Source organism: Gekko japonicus, unplaced genomic scaffold, assembly GCF_001447785.1.
Source record: "Gekko japonicus isolate JY-2015 unplaced genomic scaffold, Gekko_japonicus_V1.1 scaffold1710, whole genome shotgun sequence".
In the NCBI taxonomy this organism is placed as follows: Eukaryota; Metazoa; Chordata; class Lepidosauria; order Squamata; family Gekkonidae; genus Gekko; species Gekko japonicus.
In genome coordinates this window covers 47,866-56,065 of record NW_015164239.1, presented here as the reverse complement: position 1 = coordinate 56,065, position 8,200 = coordinate 47,866, and the positions used below count along the sequence as shown (strand labels likewise).

The window sequence follows — 8,200 nt, the reverse complement described above, 5'->3', positions numbered from 1 at the left end:
TCCGTGTACTGCTGCCTGCGCTGAGGAGCCCCCACCCCCTTCCCCACCCCCTTCCCCACTGCACTGCCGACATCTTGGTTCTCTCTAGGAGTGCAGACTCCTGCCCCCCCTTTCACCCCCCTGCAAGAAGAAACCCAAGCGGACGGAGCCGGGAACAGGGAGCATCCAGGCCTTTGTGCCTCCCGGACTGAAGCCTCCGCCGCCAGCCCACCCTGCAGATCCCCCGTTTGCAGGAGCCGGACTGGGACTCTCTCGGTGCAAAGGCTGTGGAGTCTTGTGAGCAAAAATTCTACTTGGTGAGCTCCAGGCATTAAAGTTGTGAGCAAGCGATTTGGCTACTGCCTAAATTAGTTTGTTCTGGAGCCCTCCTTCCTAAGCTGAGACAAAAATCTGTGAGCTGGAAGCTAAAAAACTGTGAGCTAGCTCACACTAACTCAGCTTAGAGGGAACACTGGTGAGCATATAATTCAAGATAAGTATAATGGCACCATAATACTATGTCAGTGAAATCCATATATTGTATATTGATCATCCATGTCCCCTGAGCTTGCTCACTTGAAACTTAATAGGATGATCATAAGCTTAAAAAGCATTCACCCTAACCATCTTCCATGTCATTCTTGAAGTTCAGTATTTTTGCCAAAGCAGTTTTTATTTAGCTCCTTTCTAAGTTGAATGACAACTCAAGTCAACGACGCTACAAAAAGTAGAGGCTTCTTTTAAAAAGAAGGTTTGCCCCCAATGATCTGAATAGGAGGGACCACAGGCTCTGGAAAAAGAAATGTAAGTCAATAATTTAGGCATGCAAAAAGAGATTTTGAAGAGCGGGTTGCTAAAAGCATCGAGTCAAACAATAAACATTTCTTTAAATACATCTGCAGCAGGAAACCAGCCAGAGAGGCAGTGGGGCCTTTGGATGACAAAGGAATAAAGAGATTGCTAAAGGAAGATGAGAAGATAGCAGAGAAGCTCAATGACTTTTTTGCTTCTGTGTTCACTGTGGAAAGTGTGGGGCATGTACCCATGCCACAGCCACTATTTTCAGGAAGGGAGTCTGAAGAAATTAGTCAAATTGAGGGGACAATAGATGAAGCTCTAGACCTAAGGGGAAATTAAAAACTGGTAAGTCTCCAGGTCCTGATGGCATACACCCAAGGGTACTTAGGGAACTCAAATGGGAGATAAGTTACATATTCGGGTTAGTAGATCAGCTATCGGGGGCCACGGTAGCTCAGAGGTTAAGATGCTGAGCTGCAGACTGGAAGGTCTATAGATCGGCAGTCGAGACCCTAGTGCTGCGTGATGGAGTGAGCTCCTGTCTCTGGCACCAGCTCCTGCCAACCTAGCAGTTCAAAAGCAAGAAATTGCAAGTAGATAAATAGGTACCACTTTGTTGGGAAGGTAACAGCGTTCTGTGCGCCTCAGCATCTAGTCATGCCAACTACATGAACACGGAAATGTCTTGGACAGCACTGGCTCTTCAGCTTGGAAACAGAAATGATCACCGCCCCCTAGAGTCGGATTCGAGTAGCTTTTGAGCAAGGGAAACCTTTACCTTTACCTTAGATCAGCTATCACTAAATTCAGCCACTGTACCAGAAGACTGGAAAGTAGCAAATGTGACACCAATTTTTAAAAAGGGATCCAGAGAGAAACCAGGAAATTACAGAGCAGTCAGCCTAACGTCTGTCCCAGGCAAATTAGTAGAAATTGTAATCAAAGATAGAATTATCACTGGAACAGCTGAATAACTTCAAAGAGCAGATGTCCGTGGTAACACAAAGCATTACTGCGCAACAAACACAAATAACTGACTTGATCCAAGTAATGAAGCAGGATGCTGAGAAAGTAAAGGAAGTGGCCGAATCAACGCAGAAAGTGAAGAAGAAAGTGCAAAAATTGGAAAAGAAAACTTCCTCCTTGGAAGATCAAATGCTCCAAGTACAAATGGATAAGGCCAACATGGTCCTGCGCTTCCAGGGTGTGCCAGAGCACAGAGGAGAGAATCTTAAAGAACTTATGAGTCAGCTACTTGCCCCAGCGACAGAAATAAAGGCGGAATTGTTACTCAACGATATGGATGTGGCCTACAGGTCATATTCAGGATTTATAAAGGAAAATAATCTGCCTGGGGAAATTGTAATAAGATTCTCGAAGAGGCACGTCAGGGATGCTATCCTGAAAGCAGTGGCTGCAACACCGCTGAAGGCAGGGGAGAGTGCTAAAGGATATTCCATTTGAAGTAAGACAACGTAGAAAGAAATATAAAGAACTTGTACTCTTTCTCCAAACAAACTCAATTGGATATAAATGGCTATTTCCAGAAGGCGTAACGTTCAAGATTAAAGAGAAGAAGGAAAAGATTGTCTCTGTTCTGAAAGCTCAAGAATTCCTAAAGGAACAGCTGGGAACGTCAGAGGACGGGAAAAAAGAAGAGGGCAGCAGATCCAGTGGCAAGCTGGAAACTGGTTCTTCTGGCGAGGACTCTCTGTCTGAGCAGGGGGCAGCAGCCCCGAAAAGTCCCTACAAGTTGCGGAAGAGAAGGGAAAAGAAGAAGTAAAGGCTGAAGGACTCTGACTGGGGCCTTTGAGAACTTTGGTTCTTGGGGATGATTGGGGGTACTGTTATTGGGCAACTTTGAGGGTAAACTTTGAGGGTAAAAGGTTTTAAATGTTTGACTCAGTTTATAAAAAGAACAACGATGAAAAGATTTGATGTATTAAAGCTAGTTGGAGGATATCCTCTCTTGGGTTTTTAGATAGTAGTGGGTACTTTACTTTCTCCTGTATGTGTAGTTTTCCCTTCCCTTTTTTCTGTTGTAGTTTTTTGTAGTGATAAAAAATTAATAAAAAATCCCCTCCAGGGGCTTAAAAAAAAAGATAGAATTATCAGGCACATGGTGGAACTAAGCCTGCTGAAGGAAAATCAGCATGGCTTCTGCAAAGGCAAGTCTTGCCTCACCAGCCTTTAGGAATTCTTTGAGAAAGTGAACAAGCATGTAGATATAAGTTATATACTTGGACTTTCAAAGGCTTGTGACAAGATACCTCACCAAAGACTCCTAAGTAAACTTAGCAATCATGGCATAAGAGCAGGTTCACTTTATTGGGTTAAATGTAAAAAAAATCAACTGCCTTGGAATAACAAAAGCTTTACACAGTATCCCCAATCCTCCACATTTCCCTATTAAGGGAAAATGCTGTTCAAATAAATGACAAAGATGATCTGACTTCAGTGGTAACAAGAGAAAGAAAATTTACTCACAAAAATAGAAGCACATCCTGGATTACATTTTCCTGTAGGTACATTTAACTTATTGTGAACAGATTAACTTTTAAAAAAACTTGCTTTCAGTGCAAAGGTTGCCCTGCAGATCCTTTACAGGTGCGCGGTGTGGATTGAAGGTGTATCTGACATCCTTGACTCACCCCTACACACTTTTCTGAGGGAAATTGTGGCAGTTCCAAGATGTGTAGCGGGAACCGCACTTAGGGTTGAATTTGCCCAACCATCAATTGAAAAGAGAGCCTGGCTCATAGCTTTCAAACTGTTTGTGAAGAAGGGGGCCCAGGGTGGTAGCATAAATAAAGTGGGCTTCTCACATTTAATCCCCTGCGACACCTACAAGAGTAGTCGATCAAAGCTAATTACACAGAAATTAACAACTTTGAGGATTGATATAACAACCCCATTGTTAAACAAGTAACTCAGAGAAATCAAATCAAAACCAAAGGATCTTGACTTCAGCAGTACCCTCCAAAGAGCTCGACGTACTTGCTCTGGTCTATCCTTGGGTCTTGCCCCCCCCTGAGGCTATCCCGTCATATTGCTATACTTTAAAGACAACACAGAGCTTTCACCTTGGCGAGACTTAATTCCTTCCCCTTTAAGGTGCTCTCTGGTCATTTCTTGGGACTTCCATTTTCGGAACGAGTTTGCGATTGTGGACAAGAGATGATAGAAACTATGGATCATATAATGCTTTTCTGTCCTAAGTGGAATAAGGAAAGAGAGATATATATCATTCCCGTTATGAGAAAAGAAAAGCTTCTCCTCCTTCCTTGGGTAGTTTCAGTGCTATTGTCTGATAACTCCCCTGACAATCAAACCACGGCTATAGTGGCTTCCTTTCTAGCCGTGGTGATTAAGAAAACAAATCTCCCTGAGTTTAATTAGTTTACTGCTGATAACTGTCAACCTATATACAAATTTGACAATTTTAAGTGTGTTTTTTGCTATGGCTTTCTTGCAAATGCAATAAAGATGATGATGATTATTATTATTATTATTATTATTATTATTAAAAACTTGCTACAGCTCCAAACCCATGTAAGAGAGAGAAGAAGAGAGGGCCTATATAAGATGAAAACAGAAGGGAATAAACAGCCAAAGGTTCAGCATCTAACTGATGAGAGGGTGGGGCCAACTACCAAGTGTGCCTGAATGAGAAATTCTCTTAACCCTTTCCCTCCCAGATCCTCTTGTTATGTGGAGTTATAATACCCAAAACTCTTATGGATTAACATGGTTAAAAGGAAGCAAAGAGTACGAATCAATGGACAGTTCTCACAATAGACAGTAGGAAGCAGTGGCGTCCCACAAGCATCAGTATGGTAGTATTTAATGTATTCAGAAATGATCTGGAACTAGGGGTGAGTAGTATAGTGGCCAAGTTTGTAGCTGACACAAAATTATTCAGGAAGGTGAAAACCAATGATGAGTGTAAAGAATCTCCACAATGAGGATCTCCACAAATCAGGTGCGTGGGCAACAATCGGGCAAATGAAGTTCAATGTTGTTGAGTGTAAGGTGATGCACACTGGGACAAAAAATCCTAACTTTAAGTATAAGCTAATGGAGTGTGAACTTGCTGAGACTGAGAGGGGAAAATATCTTGGGGTCATAGTGGATAGCTCAATGAAAGTGTCGACCCAGTGTGCTTCAGCAGTGAAAAAGGCAAACTCTGTGTTAGGGATTATTAGGAAAGGGACTGAAAATAAAATAGCCGATGTTATAACACCCCTGTATAGATCAATGGTACAGCCTCATTTGGAATACTGTGTACATTTCTGGTCACCGTATCACAAAAAATACATCTAAGAGCTGGAAAAAGTACAGAGGAGGGCAACCAAGATAATTAGGGGGTTGGAGCACCTTGCCTACGAGGAAAGACCTGAAGAGTCTGGGATTTTTCAGTTTAGAAAAGAGATGACTAAGGAGGGACATGATAAGAGGTTTATAAAATTATGCATAGGGTGGAGAGAGTTATCAAAGAGAAGTGAAAAGTATGCAGACGGAGAGTGATTTCAGCTAAGCATACCTTTATTTAGTTCAGGACAAAGACAACGGACCGGCTCGCAGGCCGGTTTATATGCAATCAGAAAACCCGCCACCAAGCACACCTAAACACACCCCCTACTCCCGATAGGCTATTTACAGTAACCGGGCGACCATTGGTCTCCCGGCTGGGAAGCTAGCCCTTTTGATTGGGCCGGCTAGGATCCTTCGGATCTTTTGTCTTTCGACTGAAGCTACATAGGAATTGTGCCTGGCCAGCCCGGGCAAGTCCGGGCATGTCAGGCTGAATACATTACAAGAAGTTTTTCTCCCTTTCCCATAATACTAGAACTCAAGGGCATCCAATAAAGATGATAGGCAGTACATTCAGGATGGACAAAAGGAAATACTTCTTTACATAGTGAGTGACTAAAATGTGGAATTCGCTGCCAGAGGATGTAGTAATGGCCACAGGAATAAACAGTTTTAAAGGAGGATTAGACAGATTCATGGAGGATAGGCCTATCGGTGGCTACTAGCCATGGTGAGGGGAACCTCCACATTCAGAGGCACTAAACCTCTGAATCCCAGAGCAAGGAGGCAACATCAGGGGAAGGTCTTGGCCTCTATACCGTTACTGGCCCTTCAGAGTAACCAGCTGGCCACTGTGTGAGACAGGATGCTGGACTAGACGGACCACTGGTGATCTTCTTATGTTCTTATGAAAGCCAAAGCAGCATGGATTTATGTTGCAGCATTATAGTACTTTATTTAATATTTCAAGCACTTCCCTGGTACATTGTTACGAAAATCTGCCCTTTTAGTTTCTCCAATATACTGCTACATTCAGTAAGCTATCCTCAAGAAACTCAATATAATTAGTTCAGAACCTAGTATAATGACAAGTTAAAAACCCATGGATCAGTACATGCAGTCTGCAATCACAGATGTTTAACTGATCAGACCTGCAATAAGCAAGAGAAACTGTAACTTCCATGGGTTTACTTTAATGGTTAATTTCCATTACTTTAATGGTTAATTTCCATTACTTTAATGGTTAATTTCCAAACAGGGATGGGAAGGTGTTCCATTAGCAGCTACTGGAAATGTTAAATAAATGCAAATTGAGTTGCAAATTAACATTAGGAAGTAGTAAGGGAAATGCACTGCCCACAAAGAATGAGCTAATTGAGGCTATAGGAGTAGTCAAGGTCATGTTTTGACATGTTTACTGTAAGATCACCTCAGGTCATACGGGATAAGCATGGCCACTGGCAAGGTAAGCAAGACAGCTTAAACTGTACAACTGAAGTACTGATTGACTGACTACTCTTGAAAGGTTAAACCAATGAAGCTTAGTACTTTCTGTTGGAAATACTGCTGTTTGTGAGGTCACCCACACAGACTGAAGCAGAGAAAACATTATTTATTAAACTCTCCCAAGTAACTTTATTTAACCCTAAACTAACATTCCAAACAACATACAATGGCTTTTACAACATGTAAGCTCAGAGCCCACCTCCATCCTGTTTTTTGTTCCAAAACATCCTGACTAATGGCTCATTAAAATGAGACCCTGAGCACACAAAAAGCACCCGCTTACGCAAGGTTCCGTATACTCTCATGTCATATTCTAAGAGTTAACCCATATGTAAGTGTGCTATATACAGAGTTTTCACATATCAATAACATATTAACCAAATGGAAGCCAGGCTGACATACAAACTCAACACATATAGAGGCAGCACAGATTAAGAATCCTTTAAACATGATGCCTGACCAGATGGAACCCTCCATTGTTAGATTCCTTCTGCACACACAGCATCATGTTTAAACCTGCAAGTGACTCTCTGTGGATCAGCCATCACAGTTGCCATGTGATCTGGTACACTTCTATCATCTGCAATGCAAGGAGAGATGACTGGATCCAGAAGCTAACCCCCATGCAAGTTCAAGCTGTGGTATGGTGAAATTTTAAAACAAGCTTCACACAACTGTATTTCTAACTGGATTTTATTTTTCCTGGTTCTGTTCTACTGATCAAAAAATGTTCAAACACAGAAATTTAGCCTAGGTGGGTATAAGTTTTATATCTGCATTGTGAAAACACAGGCACTGCCTGAATGAAAAAGAGGGCAAATGTTTGCCCACTGAAATATATACAGTTTGTGAAAAATACATCCGCTCTGGAATTTTTCCAGTAAACTTTATCTCAGTTTAAAATAGCGGTATTTGTCTTTGTCTGGCCTGTAGCTACAGTGAGGCAATTGGGGGCCTTCCTTAAAGGGCCAGCCCCCTTTCTTTTACAAAGAAGTGGAGAGGGATGCAGCCCCTCTCCCTCCTGCAAGATTTAAAGGGCCCTCCAGCTGATTTGTGGTGGTGGGCCATGTCCTCCTGCGGATCAGCTGAAGGACGCTTTAAATCTTGCAGGAGGAGAGGGAAAGGGGCGCATGCCACCCCACCTTCATTATGGCAAATAATGGCAGCCCCACCAGATTTTTTTTGCCCCACAAGCCACCCCAATCATTGGGGTGGTATTAAATATACAACCTCCATAACAAAGAATTCAGACTAAGAATTTGGGAGGGGGGATTAGATTTGGAGCATATTTTAATCAAACACTAACTGAAACCACTTTGATTCCCCCACTCCTTTAACACTACAGTGAGAAAAAGGAGAAAAACATAACTGAGTTTCTCCCTTAGTGATGATCCTGGGCTTTTGAGGAAAAAATTACACATGGCGATGGCTAACACCTTTCTGCCTCAAACATAAATTTACATCATGTGGGGGCTTCAACTGCCAACGTAGAGCACTTAAACCCTGGCTTGCCAGCAAGTCAGAAGTCTGGCTGGACCTTTAAGAGTGAAATAGAAGTGCGATCTTGGGAAGGTCCTGCTTGTCTTAAAGGGCTGGGGGGGGG

General features: G+C 42.5%; 1 protein-coding gene across 1 annotated transcript in view; it reads right to left on the bottom strand.

The window, feature by feature from the left end:
• PLA2G4F (phospholipase A2 group IVF) overlaps positions 1-8,200 on the bottom strand; it is a 56,836-nt gene that overhangs the window by 47,995 nt on the left and 641 nt on the right. The window lies entirely within an intron of this gene.